Source organism: Nomascus leucogenys, chromosome 1a, assembly GCF_006542625.1.
Source record: "Nomascus leucogenys isolate Asia chromosome 1a, Asia_NLE_v1, whole genome shotgun sequence".
Classification (NCBI taxonomy): domain Eukaryota; kingdom Metazoa; phylum Chordata; class Mammalia; order Primates; family Hylobatidae; genus Nomascus; species Nomascus leucogenys.
The window spans coordinates 41,653,130-41,669,535 of NC_044381.1; the positions used below are offsets into that span (position 1 = coordinate 41,653,130).

Sequence of the window (16,406 nt, forward strand, 5' to 3'; positions counted from 1 at the left end):
GCTGGTCTCGAACTCCTGACCTTGTGATCCACCCACCTCGGCCTCCCAAAGTGCTGGGATTACAGGCATGAGCCACCACCCCCAGCCAATAAATTTTTTAAAAAAGAAAAAATCCCCAACTTTTGGCTTTCTAAATCTTTTCTCCTTCATATTTGTTTTTTACTTTATTGATATTTTTGCTCTTTAACATTTTTAGCAAACACTTGCAAGGCAAAAGCCTGCTCACAGTTATCTCCTGATCTAGGCCCAGTGATTCCTCATTATGTTCTCACTTCATTGATGATTTTTTTTTCTTTTTGAGACAGAGTCTTGCTCTGTTTTCCAGGCTAGAGTGCAGTGGTGTGATCTCGGTCCCCACAACCTCCGCCTCCCAGGTTCAAGTGATTCTCCTGCCTCAGCCTCCCGAGTAGCTGCGACTACAGGTGCGTGCCACCATGTCCGGCTAATTTTTGTATTTTTAGTAGAGACGGGGTTTCACTATGTTGGCGAGGCTGGTCTTGGACTCCTGACCTTGTGATCCGCCCGCCTCGGCCTCCCAGAGTGCTGGGATTACAGGCATGAGCCACTGCCCCCAGCCTTCGTTGATGATTTTAAGATGTTTTTATATTTGATCTCATTTCTTTTTTTTTTTTTGAGACAGAGTCTCACTCTGTCACCCAGGCTGGAGTGCAGTGGCACGATCTCAGCTCACTGCAACCTTTGCCTCCTGGGTTCAAGGGATTCTCCTGCCTCAGCCTCCCAAGTAGCTGGGACTACTGGCGCATGCCACCTTGCCTAAGTTTTTTGTATTTTTAGTAGAGACAGGGTTTCACCATGTTAGCCAGAATGGTCTCAATCTCCTGACCTAATGATCCGCCAGCTTCGGCCTCCCAAAGTACAGGGATTACAGGCATGAGGCACCGCGCCCGTCTGATCTCAGTTCTTCCTTACTTCAATGGGAAGGTTGGTATCAATCTATCAGTACTGGATATAGAAAACTGAAATTTTAACTGTGCACTTTAAAAATTTATGCCACTTATATGTATTACCCATTCAAAAATGTGAAAACTAAAAAATAAAGTGGCAGGGAAATGGGCATTTTATATATTTCTGGTGAAAGTATACATTATTTACTACAACCTTTTTGGAAAGCAACCTGGAAATGCATACCCAAACTCAAAAAGCCCATTCTATTTGAGGGGGGAAAGGGGAAACAACCCAAATGTCCATCAATAGGGGAATGGTTGAATGAGTTGTGGGATACTTATATATCACTACTCCACTTAAATGTAATATTCCATTGGGAAAGTAAGTTCAGCTAAAGTAAATGAAGCAACTGTCACACTTTAGTATAGCTTAAAAGGCATTTGAACTATGGGCCAAGGGGTCAGTCCTAGAACAAAGTCCATACTACTCCTCCCCTCACTTAGCATCCTCTCCATCTTCCTCCTACCAGTCTCCCCACTAACCCTGCTTATCTTCTAGAAATTTAGGTTAAACAAGACCAAGAGCCTTCAAAGCCCTTAGTAAGCAGGCTATACTTAATTTCTGCAAACTCAAGGACTGTAAAACTCTACTCTGCATCAACTGAATGCAAATCAATCACTTTAATTAAGCTGAGCCCTTACTAGATAAATGGGACTCAAACCCATAAAAATTTAGTTAACAGCTAAATACCCTAATCAACTGGCTTCAATCTACTTCTCCCACAGGCAGTGGCAGGAGAAGGCTGGCATGAGGCTGCTTCTTTGAATTTGCAATTCAACATGAAAGTCACCTCAGGGCTGGTAAAAAGAGGTTTAGCTTCTGTCCTTAGATTTACAGTCTAATGCTTTACTCAGCCATTTTACCTTGCCCTACTCCACTTATGTTTGCCAACGGTTGACTATTCTCAACTAACCATAAAGATACTGGAACATTGTACCTATTATTCGGTGCGTGGGCAGGGGTTGTAGGCACAGCTTTAAGCCTCCTTATTTGGGCTGAACAAGGTAAAACTAATTTCTGAGTATGGCCCTACTTAAAATTTCCAAAATTTACCTTTATTTGGGTATTAATATCTACAACGTTGTCATATGGTAGACAATTCGTCCTTAAAAAAAACCTCAATTTATTGGTACTCTAGACCATCAGGGAAAATACTGAAAAGGTGATTTTACTTACAAATATCACCTGAAATAAATGTCCTAGAGTCTAAATCTTCATAGGCAGATGGCCCTGTGGCACGGGTAATGCTCACTCTGCTCATGTTGTTTGGTGACCAATACCACATTCCTGCAGAGTGTTGTCAGAACCACGTTTTGGGACATAATCATGTCTGCAATAATAAAGGGGGTAGGAGAAACCATAATACCAGCATTTTCCATATACTAGTGTGGTTAAAATAGTTTTTGCAAAAGGACTCATGTAACAGTCCATTAAACCATAAAATTTTAGAGCAGGAACCTCAGAAATTATAAAATTTGGTTTTCTGCAACTTTCTCAATTTCATCATGGTAATTACTGGTATTCCTCAGTGCTGTTACTTTAAGAGTTACTTCTTTTTTTGATTGTTTGTATTCTTTTTAAAAGTTATCCTTTTCTGATTATACAAAGCTCAAAACATGACAAAAATATAAAAGAACATAGTAAAAGTCTCCCTATAATTACTGTTAATATTTTGTTGTTTGTTCCTTCCAATTTGTTCTCTAGTAAAATGCTAAATTACATACATCAAAAGAAGGTAAGATCATAATACATGTACAGTTTTGAAAATCTCTTTATTCCTGGTATAGCTTGGACAACTATGCATGGTGGTATTAATGGAGTTACTTCTGTTTCTCCAAATAGCTTTATGGTAAGCCTACATTGTTCTCTATCTATACACAACCGGGTTAACTTTTTTTTTTAATCCATGGTTACAGTACTTCAGAGTACTTCCTTGAAGGCACACTTTTGTACAGAAAGAGGTGTTTCTACAATGGTTTCCTAGAGGTGAAATGCTAGGACAGACAGTACAGCGACTATTCAGCTGTCCTCAAGGAAGAGGAGAGTTTCTGTTTTCCCTACACACTGGCCAACACAGCATATCATCAACATTTTTTTCCCCCAAAAAACAATGTACGTATTTCAAATCAGGCCATGATTTTTGATTAGCAGTGGTCTTCAAGCTTGATTGAGCATTGACATTATTTGGGTAATTTTTCTACCCCCAAAGTTTTGTCAGCAACATCTCACTATGGTAGTGAAAAAATAACCTTCCTGTTTTAATTTACTTTTCTTGATTGTTACTGAGGTTGAGAAATCTTCTTCTTCTGTTTTATTGACCACTGACATTTCCTCTTCTATGAACTGCCTGTTTAATGGTATTTGCTCATTTATACTCATCTTTTTCTTTTCTTTTCTTTTCTTTTTTTTTTTTTTGAGATGTAGTCTCGCTCTGTCGCCCAGGCTGGAGTGCAATGGCGCAATCTTGGCTCACTGCAACCTCCGCCTCCTGGGTTCAAGTGATTCTCCTACCTCAGCCTCCTGAGTAGCTGGGACTACAGGCATGTGCCACCATGCTCGGCTAATTTTTGTACTGTTAGTAGAGACGGGGTTTCACATGTTGGCCAGGCTGATCTCAAACTCCTAACCTCAGGTGATCCACCTGTCTCAGCCTCCCAAAGTGCTGGGATTACCGGTGTGAGCCACTGCACTCAGCCAGTTTTACATTTTTAAAAATAAATATCATTTTCCTTATTTTTAGGAAGTTGAGTGGCTTATGTATTTAGTCCCTTATCTTGATTCAGTCTATCTAGGTCATTTTACAAATCCTGATTCAGTCTAACCACATCATTTAAACAAATATTTAGCTCCTATTTGCCAAATGATTTAGACCCCTGAAATAACGATATAAGAATTTAAGGCTGGGTGCAGTGGCTCATGCCTGTAATCCCAGCACTTTGGGAGGCCGAGGTGGATGGATCACATGAGGTCAAGAGTTCGAGACCAGCCTGGCCAACATGGTGAAACCCCATCTCTACTAAAAAAAAATGCAAAAATTAATCTGGCGTGGTGGCGGGTACCTTTAATCCCACCAACTCGGGAAGCTGAGGCAGGAGAATCCCTTGAACCTAGGAGGCGGAGGTTTCAGTGAACCGAGATCACGACATTGCACTCTAGCCTGGGCAACAGAGCAAAAACTCCATCTCAAAAAAAAAAAAAAAAAGAATTTAAAAAATAGTTCCAAAATTACCTAGTCTAGGACAGGCACTGAGTTAGGACCTTCATTTATGTTATTTCTTTTATTTTCAGAAAAATTTGAAAGGTATCACCCTGGTTTTACAGAAGAGTAAACTTTGGTCAAAAACCTTAAGTAACTTACTCAAGGTCCCTCATAAACAGCAGGGTTGTGCTTGGAATCCTTATCTGTCTCTAACTTCTCATTTGCAGATAAAGAAACTGAGGCCAAAGTACACAACTAATTTGCCAGCATAACAGGTAATTAGGAGCCACACAGCTCCCTTTCACATTTTCTATTATTTCATGGTTAGAAGTTACATAATTTCCACTGACATTAATACGTAACCATTTTTTTTGTTGTTGTTGTTTTGTTAATATTGTGTGTGAGATCGAGGTGGGCGGGCAGATGAGTTAAATATTATTAATCCAATTTAAAATAGATTCCAGATATACACAGCCTTTAGCTGATGAGAATACCATCCCTATAATCTGATAAAGCTCAAGTGACATCATGCTGGCTAGTATAAACTTTAACATTTTTAATGCGAATAGTCTATGAAAACCACAGATTTCTTAATAAAGCTCATTTTTATGTTTCCAACTCTGCCTTTTCAGCCTACAAACAAAATGCTCTTCCCCCACACCCACTGCTGTTTTCTACTTTTCTTATGATTAAAAAAAATATTTCCCTTGGTAACCATTTTCCCTGGTTACTTTCTTGGCTGATTTTCTGCACAAAGAACTGAAAGGCATTTATCCCCAAGGGAGGCAGTTATTTTAGATTTTACTAAGAAGTTCAGCAAATACTTTTCAACATTCCCTTCTGTCCTTTCTTTGTTTTTAAAGAAAGCTCTGATTTTGTTTCATTTTCAGCTGGAGACTTAAATGACACCAAGCAAAGCCTACTTAGTTTAGATATCCAGGTAAAAAAGTTTTAAAATTTAAGTTTCTACTTAGCATGTGGAATGGTTTTAATATTTGGGTATTTTATTTCGCAAATATGTTTAACTCTTGAGTAACTTAGCTCGTTACTAATAGATTTTTAAAGTTCAAAGTATGCATTATTCTGTTTGTTTTTTTCACGATGTACTTCCCAAGTATTTCAGACCTTGTATACTTAGTATTAAATTATTTTTATATGTTTAGGTGGAATTATGTGTTCAATAGAAGTATAAATTGGTTTGAAAATATTATTCTTAATTTTTAAGTCCTAAAAGAATATAAATAATTCAAAATATTTTTCATTTTAAATCTGTTGAATGAAGTGAAAAGAGATAATAGACATCTCATGACTTCATGTAGAATTTTAAAATTCTAAATTAATATTTTTAAAGTTTACTTAAGACAACTGGTGAGAAATTTTAAATGAAGAAAAATAAGTTAATTAAGGTTTATATAATATTTAATGTTGGGATAAACACAGTAAGTGCTAGAAGGAAAAAAATTACTTGATAAAAATGATACTATGATTGGAATCCCAGAAAATTTACCTCTAGGAGGCAAACACTCAGTTACAAAGTTGTTTATGAAAGCAAATATTAAGTGCAAAGCAAAATTCTGTATATCATATCAATGAAAATAATGAAGGCCTAAGCATTAATAGTAAAATTAGTATTGAGAGACCATTTCCTAAAATGTATTTAAACACTGTAGTGAGACTGTTTAGATACTGATTTTGTCAAAATTAAAATAGCTCTGTAAATTTATTTCTGTGCCTATATATTTAGATTTCTGGGTAAGTAAAAGTGAGTCAATTTGGGGGAAAAAAAGAAAGAGAGGTAGTTTCCAGAATGAGGATCCTGGGAGAGGGGGTGTGCTCAGCCTGGCCACAGCTGGCACATTCACTCCTAAGCACTCAATCAGGCAATGCCCCCATAAGTGAGTGCTTTCAGGAGGCTCAGGACAGCAGGATGCCTGAGACCCTCATGAGAGTTTAACTCTAGAGCCTCGAGGTCTAGGCCTTGATCCCTCACAACAGGATGGAGGGTCTGCACATACAATTGTTAAAGCAAGAAAATTTCAATGTATACATTTCATGCATTGCAGAGCACTTATGATATCCATCGGAGTCCACTTGCCCTGCCACTCAGCAAATTCTAGTTTCACTTTGTCTCTCAGTTCAGGTTTTCATATTGCTTTCCCCTGCTGTTGTTGTTATTCCTTTCCAACATACTACTTTGCTCTCTGAATTGACTTTTATGATTTCAGGTGCCAATCAGCTAATGGATTTGGTCCTTCTTTACATGCTGCATGCTAATTTTTCTAAAACTAAAGTAGATTGCAAAAGGTTGTTAAAAAGGTTGTTGAAATGACCTATGAAATATAGGTCATTTCAATGACCTACAGTAATGGTTTTCAAATGACTGTGGCAATTAATGTATATATATACTGAAGAAAGCTTTGTATGCTGGCATGAAGATACTTTAGAGACTGACATTTGTTGAACAAAGGTGATGTGGCAAGTCAGACTATGAACTAAGTGAAACCTGACTAGAGGAAGATGATTCTGGCAGATGAAGTTATAAAAAGAAGTACTGAGATTCAAGAGGGAAAACTGAGCTGACCTTGTGCCCTCTTCCCCTCTCACCAAATCCCTTGAAATAATACAAGATATATTAAAAACCAATAAATACACAAATATACAGCTACACTAGGAAATAAAAAGGGGAGCTCCTGGTGGGACAGACACTCTGAGGAGTCCTTCACAGACAAACAGAAGATGGAAATGAATTTAAAGAGGGAAAATGTACCCTTGAACAGTCATGGGAGAAAACAGAGTGAAGAGAGCTTGTATAGGAAAGAAAAGTTTTTAGTTTAAAAGATCCCAAGAAGGATACATTAAACAGCAATAACAACCTATACCAAGGTACATTCCATTCTTTTACCAAGGTAAAACTTCCAAATATCAAAGATATGTTGAAAATTTGAAAAAAATTTCTATAGAAAGAAAAAAAAATTTCTTACAAAGAGATGAGAATCAGATTCAAGTCAAATTTCTCATCAGCAACACTAAATATAAGAAATAATGGACAAATATCTATAAGGTATTAAAGAAAAATGATTAGAATGATTTTGAAACCGTAATTCTGTTTCCAATTAAACAACAATATTTTCAGATCTTTAATAAGAGCACAAAATTTTACAACTTACAACATTCTCTGAGAAAAAGAGGATATATTTCTGCAAGAAATAAAAGGAATCTGAGGGAGCTTCTCCTTCTGATAATGGCAGACAAGGCAAGTCAGATCATTAGACCTGCTGAGAATAACTAGAAAGGGTGAGAAAAACAACAGGGCCAATATTTGGGATAGGACTGAAACCCAGAGAGGTTTAGAACAGTTTTTCTTCTAGAAGCATCTGGATTCCAGAAGAGGTGGTTGAGAAGATTAGTAGAGCTTTAAAACAGCCTCAGGAAGACAGAGAGAAACAAACAAACAAACAAAATGGAGGCAAGCAAGCAGTGGGGGGTGGTAGGAGAAGTGAAGTGGACCCAAAGCATATATATATATATATTTTTGAGACAGAGTCTCGCTCTATCGCCCAGGCTGGAGTGCAGTGGTGTGATCTCGGCTCACTGCAACCTCCACCTCCCGGGTTCAAGTGATTCTCCTGCTTCAGCCTCCTGAGTATCTGGGACTACAGGCGCATGCCACCACACCCAGCTAATTTTTTTTGTATTTTTAATAGAGACGGGGTTTCACTATATTGGCCAGGCTGTTCTCGAACTCCTGACCTTGTGATCTGCCCACCTTGGCCTCCCAAAGTGCTGTGATTACAGACGTGAGCCACCGCACCCAGCCCAAAGCATAATTATTAATTGGATATGGTGAAGCCCAGCTTCAAATCACTCAATATTCTATTCATAAGGTACTTAACCTTATGCCTGAAACAGACGCAAATCCTCAAGTATTTTCATATACAATATCTGGCACTCCATCAAAGGTCATCAGGTATATGAAGAGACAAAACATGGCTAAAAACCTAAAGAAATAAGAGACAACCAAAATAGACACATAGAGGATCCAGAAAACCTAGTCTTCAGACACAGACTTTAAAACAAATATTTTTAATATGTTTAAAAAAATAAAAGATGAGATTAAAATTTTTAACAAAGAATTGGAAACAAAAAGAACATACTGAAAACTTGAAAACTAGAAAATACAATAAAAGAACAAGGAAGTCAATGGATAGATTTAATAGCAGATAAATCACAGATGAAGAGAGTATCAATGAACTGGAAGATCAGTTCAGAAAATAACCAGGATGAATCATTGAAGTGATAGACAAACAAAAAATACAAATGAGGGGAAAGTGACATTAAAGACACAATGAGAAAGCCAATATGCAAGTACCTGTAGTTACAGAAAGAATGAAAAAAGGGAAAAGAGAATGTACTATTTGTATAGTTAAGGGCTGAGAAGTTTCCAAATGTGATGAACAACATCAGGCCACAAATTCAAGAAGTGCCAAATAGGATAAAAACAAGAAAATTATATCTTGGTACACAGAGTGAAACAGCTGAAAACCAAAGACAATGAGAACATCTTAAAAACAGCGAGAGAAAAAAAATTACTTTTAAAGACGAAAAAATTAGATTGAGAGATGATTTCTCAAAACAAACAATGGAAAAAAGAAGACATAGAAATTGTATCTTTGAGCCGGGTGTGGTAGTTCACGCCTGTAGTCCCAGCCACTTGAAAGGTTGAGCCAGGTGGATCGCTTTAGCCTAGGGAGTTCAAGGCCAGCCCAGGCAACATAGTGAGACCTCATCTCAAAAAAAAAAAAAAAAAATTAAAATTAAAATTAAATAAAAAAAGAAAAAGTAGGTGGGAAGAAGGCAACAATAAAATACTGGAAGCTAGGAAGCAAATGAAAGTGTGGGGGGAAAAAATCAACTGTATCTTCAAAACGCTGAAAGAAAACACTTGTCAACCCCAGAATGTATATCTAACAAATACATCCTTTCAGGTAAACAAAAAGAACTGATCAACACATCTGCACAAAAGGAATTACTAGAAGGTGTTCTTCAGTCAAGAAGAAAATAATCCTAATAGAAGAATGGAGATATAGGAAGGAACGAAGGAAAATAAAATGATAAATGTTTAGGTAAATCTAAACAAGTGGTTCTCAACTGAGGGGCAGGTTACATTTGGTAATGCCTGGAAACATTTTTGGTTGTCACAACTAGGAGGAAGGTACTAATGGCATCTAGTGAGTAGAGGCCATGGATTGCTGATAAATAGCCTATAATATACAGGGCATCTCCCCACAAAAAAAGAATTATCTGGCGCAAAACGTTAATAGTGATGAGGATGAAAAATCTGATTTAAATAAACTTTGACAAAATAAAAATAATCTTTTGAGGGTTTAAAAATACATATATAATTAAAACACAGAACTGAAACAGAATATATACTGGGATAGGGTAAATGGAGTTGAAGTTCATCCTGGTTCTTGTATTGTCCAGGAAGAGGTAAAGGTACTAATTTATATTAAGACTTTGATAAGTCAAGGATGTATGTGGTAATCTCTACAAAGAAGAGAATGGTAAAAAGTGTATAATTACTAATGAAATCATAAAATCATAAAAACCAAGCAACCAATTAAAAAGAAAGAAAACAGAAAAAGGAACATAGAACATGTAGGACAAATAAAAAGCAAAAAGAAAGTATATTTCAACTCAAATATATTAAATTTTACATTAAATATAAACAGCCTAAATGTTCCAATTTAAAGACAAAATTTGTTAAACTGCATTAAAAAACTCCACAATATGCCACTAATATGAAGTATACTGAAAATATAAAAATATAGAAAGGCAGACATTAACCAAAAGAAAGCAACTACATGCAAGAGCAGAAAACCAAAGACCACATGTTCTCCCTTATAAGTAGGAGCTAAACATTGGGTACTCATGGAAATAAAGATGGCAACAATAGACACGGGAGGAAGGCAGGGAGAAGAACAAGGATTGAAAAACTGTTGGGTACTATGCTCAGTACCTGGGTGATGGGATCATTCATATCCCAAACTTCAGTACCACACAATATACTCAGTTAACAAACCTGCATACAACCCTCCTGAATCTAAAAAGTCAAAAAAGAAAAAAAAATGCAGCTACATTAATATTAGACAAAGTAGATCTTACAGCAAAAGCACTCCCAGAGACACTGAAAGTATCTACCTAATGATAAATGCACCAGAAAGATATAACGACTAAATTTGTACATATCTACAATCATTAGGACAAACAAGGCAAATTATTAGGACAATTTGGACAAATAGGTTAATAGTATTAAAGTCTTTAAAATCCTTATTGATATTCTCTGTCTACTAATTAAAAAATATTAATTACTTTTTATTGGCATAAAATGACTACTAATTTTTTTAACAGACTTTTTTCAGAGCAGTTTTAGATTCAGAGCAAACTGAGTGGAAAGTACAGAGTTCTCATATGTGTTTTTCCCCCACTATCAAAATCTCACACCATGGCCGGGTGCGGTGGCTCACGCTTGTAATCCCAGCACTTTGGGAGGCCAAGGCAGGTGGATCACGAGGTCAGGAGATCGAGACCACGGTGAAACCCTGTCTCTACTAAAAATACAAAAAATTAGCCGGGCGTGGTGGCGGGCGCCTGTAGTCCCAGCTACTCGGAGAGGCTGAGGCAGGAGAATGGCGTGACTCCGGGAGGTGGAGCTTGCAGTGAGCCGAGATCGCGCCACTGCACTCCAGCCTGGGTACTTGGGTGACACAGCGAGACTCCGTCTCAAAAAAAAAAAAAAAAATCTCACACCATGGATAAATCTATGCTGACATATCATTATCACCCAATGTCCATAGTTTACATTAGGGTTCACTCTTGTTACTCTGTATTCTTGGGTTTTGACAAATTTTTAATGACATGTACCCACCTTTATAGTACTGTCGTCCCTTGGTATCCTTGGGGGACTGGTTCCAGGATCCCTCAAGGACACCAAAATCTGGGGCTGCTCAAGTTCCTTATATAAAACGGTGTAGTATTTGCATATAATACACACATATCCTCCTGTATACTTTAAATAATCTCTAGATTACTTACACCTAATACACTGTATAGGCTATGTAAGTAGTTGTTATACTGTATCATTTAGGGGACAATGACAAGAATAAAAAAGTCTGCATATGTTCAGCACAAATGCTACATAGGCCAAACTACATTTTTCGCTCATGGTTGGTTGAATCCACAGATGCAGGACCTGTAATATAAAGGGCTGACTATACTGTATCAGAAGAGTTTCACTGCCCTAAGAATCCTCTGTGTTCCACCTATTCATCCCTCCCCACCCCAAATCCACTATTCTTTTACAGCTTGCATAGTTTTGCCCTTTCTAGAATGTCATAGAGTTGAAATCATACATATGCCATCTCAGGTTGGCTTATTTCATTTAGTTATATATTATATGCATTTAAGGTTCCTCCATGTTTTTTCATGGCTTGATGGCTCATTTCTTTTTGGTGTTGAATAATATTCCATTGTCTGAATATACCATAGTTTTTTTTCCATTCACCTATTGAAGAACATGTTGGTTGCTTCTAAGTTTTGGCAATTATGAATAAAGCTGCTATACATATCTGTGTGCAGGTTTTTGTGTGGACACAGATTTTCATCTTATTTGGGTAAATACCAAGGGGCACGATTGCTGGGTTGTATGGCAAGAGTATGTTAAGTTTTATAAGAACTGCCAAAGTGTCTTCCAAAGTGGCTGTACCATTTTGCATTCCCACCAGCACTGAATGAGACTTACAGTTGCTCCACACACTCACCAGCACTGGGTGTTGTCAGTGTTTTGGGTTTTAGACATTTAATAGGTATGTAGAGGCATCTCATTTTAATTTGTAATCTGTCTGCTATTTTTGAAACTAATATTTGGGATTGAAGTGTTGAAATTTTGGAAGATAATTGTGGATTTGTCTATTTCTTTTTGCAGTTTTTGAAAACAAGTTCACCAATTATTTTTGGTAATGTCTAATCTGCTATTCATCCCTTGTCACGTATTTTTCTCTCACATTGTAGTTTTCATCTTTAAAAGTTTGCTTTGGGTTTTTAAAAAATATCTTCTATGTTTCTACATTACATGGTTAATCTTTCCTCTAACTTCTTGAACATATAGAATATAGGTATAATGATCTTTAAACACCTACTTAATTAGTATATCAGCACTGTCATCTCTGAATTGGTTTCAATAAACTGATTTTTCCCATTATGGGTCAACTTTTCCTGTTTATGTACCTGGTAAATTTACATTGGATCCTAAAACATTTGTTGGGTTCTCTGAGACACTGTCAAGTTATTGTACACCGTTTAATTCTTTCAGAAAGGCTTGCTTTTAAGCTTTATTAAATGGGATCACAGCAGCCTTTAGCCTAGGGCTAATTATTTTCCTCTACTGAGCTAATGCTCTTCTGAGTACTCTACCAGATGCCCTGTGAATTGTAAGGTTTTCCACTCTGACTGGTGGAACACAAACTCTTCCTGGTCTTTTTTAAGCTCCAGAGACCTGTTTTTTTTTTTCCCCCCTTTGTCCTTTAGGTTATTTTCCCAGTCTCAAGTATTAATAGTTTACTTACGTACATGTGCTATCCAGTACTCAGTGGAAGACTTCACATCTCTGGAAGGGTTTCTCTGGGTTAGCTCTCACCTCTCTGTACTCTGCCCTAGGAACACTAGTCTCTTTGGTGTCCTCAGATTTCCAGCTGTATCTTTTCAACTCATGGAGACTGCTGGACTCTGCCTGTGTTCCCCTCCCTGCAACTCCCTGAAGGGAGTAAGCAGGTCAATCACAGGTCTCTCCGGGCATTTGATTTGCATCCCCTTTCAGGGATCACTGGCCTGGACTGCTCTTTGTTTAATGTTTGGAAAATGCTTCATATATATTGTTCTATTTTTAAGTTGTTTTAGGTGGGAAGGTATACGTGGTCCCTATTACTCCATGTTGGCTGGGAGTCAGATTTGGTAAGTTTTGTCATAATACTGGTGTAATGGCTGAATGATTCTCTAGGAAGCAACCATGATGTAACTTCACAGACTCTCCAAAAGTCTGAAGTTACATGATGGTCGCTTCCTAGAGTATCATTCCACTTCATGGAGCCACTCTGGTTACTAGTTGTCAAACTAGTAGGAATGTTGTTATGGCAATACAGGGAAGGTGATCTCCACAAAACCATGCTCATTTTCTTGGCCTTCAGGTGATATACTGTATGCAGAATGTCAAAAATAGGTCAGTTAGTGACATTTGTACCTAGGCCAAGGACCCAGGATGGCAGCCATGTTTGCTACTACCATTACAGGTTTCTACTAAGAAACAATCACAATATTTGCCAAGACTTAGCACTGATCACCCTGCATTTCCTAAACATTTGGGTGGTAGACACTGTGGCTTGAGGAAGGCATGCATTACCCTGAGCTCATGCTCATGGTTTTCAGTTTAGATACCCTTGGAATTTCCCATAGCTTGTTTTAGGTTTTGAAGCAGATTTCTAAGAATCTGGATATCAACAAATTACAGTCATATGTCACTTAGCGACAAGGATACATTCTGAGAAATGTGATGTTAGATGATTTTGTTGTCGTACATCATAAAGTGTACTTACACGAACCTAGATGGGACAACCTACTATACGCCTAGGCTATATGGTAGAGCCTATTGCTCCTAGGCTACAAACCTGTACAGCCCATAACTACTGAAAACTGTAGGCAACTGGAACAGAATGGTATTTGTGTATCTAAACATATCTAAAGCCAGGTGTGGGGGCTCATGCCTGTAATCCTAGCACTTTGTGAGGCTGAGGTGGGTGAATCACTTGAGCTCAGGAGTTTGAGACCTGCTTGGGCAACATAGTGAAATCCTGTCTCTACAAAAAAATTTAAAAATCAGCTGGGCATGGTGGCATGCGCCTGTAGTTCCAGCTACTCAGGAGGCTGAGGTGTGAGACTGGCTTGAGCCCAGGAAGTGGAGGTTGCAGTGAGCTGCGATGGTGCCACTGCACTCCAGCCTGGGTGGCAGAGCCAGACCCTGTCTCTAAATAAATAAAAAATAAACATATCTAAATATAGGAAAGGTATGGTAAGAATATGGTCTAAAAGAATTAAAAAAATGGTACACTATATAGGGTACTTACCATGAATGGCACTTGGAGGACTGGAAGTCACTCTGGTGAGTCAGTGAGTGAGTATGAAGGCCTAGGACATTACTATACACTACTGTAGATTTTATAAACACTGTACACTAAGACTCTACTAAATTTATAAAAAAGTTTTATTTCTTCAATAATAAATTAGCCTTAGCTTATTATAATTTAACTTTATATGCTTTTTATTTTTAAAAAAAACTTTGACTCTTCTGTAATAGCATTCCTCTCTTTTTTTTCTTTGTTTAAAGGCTTCTTGATTTTTTTAATCGTTTCAGAAAACTTTTCATTTCATTCATCTTTTCTATAGTTTTTTTGGTTTCTGTTCTGATCTTTATCATTTCTTTTTTTCCACTAATTTTGGGTTTGGTTTGCTCTTGCTTTTCTAGTTCTTTACAATGCATTATTAGGTTGTTTATATGAAGTTAGTTTCTACTTGTTGATGTAGGTGTTTATTGCTGTAAACTTCCCTCTTAGTACTGCTTTTGCTGTATCCCATAGGTTTTTTTTTTTTTTTTTTTTTTTTTTTTTTTTTTTTTTTTTTTTTGAGAAGGAGTCTCGCTCTTTCACCCAGGCTGGAGTGCAGTGGCGCGATCTCGGCTCACTGCAGGCTCCGTCCCCTGGGGTTCACGCCATTCTCCTGCCTCAGCCTCCTGCGTAGCTGGGACTACAGGCGCCCACCACCTCGCCCGGCTAATTTTTTGTATTTTTAGTAGAGACGGGGTTTCACCGTGTTAGCCAGGATGGTCTCGATCTCCTGACCTCGTGATCCGGCCGCCTCGGCCTCCCAAAGTGCTGGTATCCCATAGGTTTTGGTGTGCTGTGTTTTCATCTTCATTTGTTTCAAGAATTTAAAAAAATTCTTTTTAATAACACTTGGCTTAAAACACAAATACATTGTACAGTTGTACAAAAATATTTTCTTTCTTTATAGCATAATTTTATAACCTTTTTTCTATTTTTATAACTTTTCAAACATTTTTGTTAAAAACTGAGACAAACATGCATTAGTCTAGGCCTGCATCGGGTCTGAATCATCAATATTACTGTCTTCCACCTCCACATCATGTCCCACTGGAAGGTCTTCATGGGTAATAACACTCATGATAAGAATGCCTTCTTCTGAAATACCTCCTGAAGGAACCACCTCAGGCTATTGCACAGTTAACGCTTTTTTTTAAAATAGGTAGAAGGCATGTACTCTAAAACAATGATAAAAACTATAGTAAATATGTAAACCAGTAATATAGTTGTATATTAAAGTATTATGTACTGTACATAATTGTATGTGCTTTTTTTTTTTGTTTTTGGAGACGGAATCTCTGCACTCCGGGCATGGTGGTGCATGCCTGTAGTCCTATCTACTCAGTGCAACCTCTGCCTCCCGGGTTTAAGCGATTCTTCTGTCTCAGTCCCCCGAGTTGCTGGGATTACAGGCGTGCACCACTACACCCAGCTAATTTTATATTTTCAGTAGAGACAGGGTTTCACCATGTTGGGCAGGCTGGTCTCAAACTCCTGACCTCAGGTGATCCACCCACCTTGGCCTCCCAAAGTGCTGGGATTATAGGCTTGAGCCACCGTGCCCAGCCTGTGCTGTATTTTTATACGACTAGCAGTGCAGTAGGTTTGTTTATAACAGCATCACCACAAACATGTGAGTAATGCGTTATGCTATGATGCTGTGACATCTCTAGGCAATAAGAGATTTTCAGCTCCATTATAATCTTAGGGGACCATCATGGTATATGCAATCTGTCACTGACAAAAAAGTCATTATGTGGTGCATGACTGTACTTTCTTTGGTCAAATGGTCAGACAGAAAGATTGAGTCAAATGCTTGCAGGGTCTCTCAGGTTTTTTTTGTTTGTTTGTTTGAGACAGAGTCTCACTCTGTTACCCAGGCTGGAGTACAGTACTGCAATCATTGCTCACTGCAACCTTGAACTTCTGGGCTCAAGTGAGCCTCCTGCCTCAGCCTCCTGAGTAGCTAAGACTACAGACATGCACCACCATGCCCAGCTAATGTTTTATGTTTTAGTTGAGACAAGGTCTTG

At 37.9% G+C, this 16,406-nt stretch overlaps 2 protein-coding genes across 2 annotated transcripts in view; one reads left to right on the forward strand and one right to left on the reverse strand.

Annotated features, from left to right (window-relative positions):
• The window catches only part of CENPP (centromere protein P), a 295,669-nt gene that overhangs the window by 70,594 nt on the left and 208,669 nt on the right, over nucleotides 1-16,406 (reverse strand). The gene's annotated exons all lie outside the window — the stretch shown is intronic.
• The window catches only part of ECM2 (extracellular matrix protein 2), a 41,707-nt gene continuing 30,223 nt past the window's right edge, over nucleotides 4,923-16,406 (forward strand). The window contains exon 1 of the mRNA XM_003260488.2: nucleotides 4,923-5,105. The gene's annotated coding sequence lies outside the window, so the exon portion shown is untranslated. The remainder of the gene's footprint in view (nucleotides 5,106-16,406) is intronic.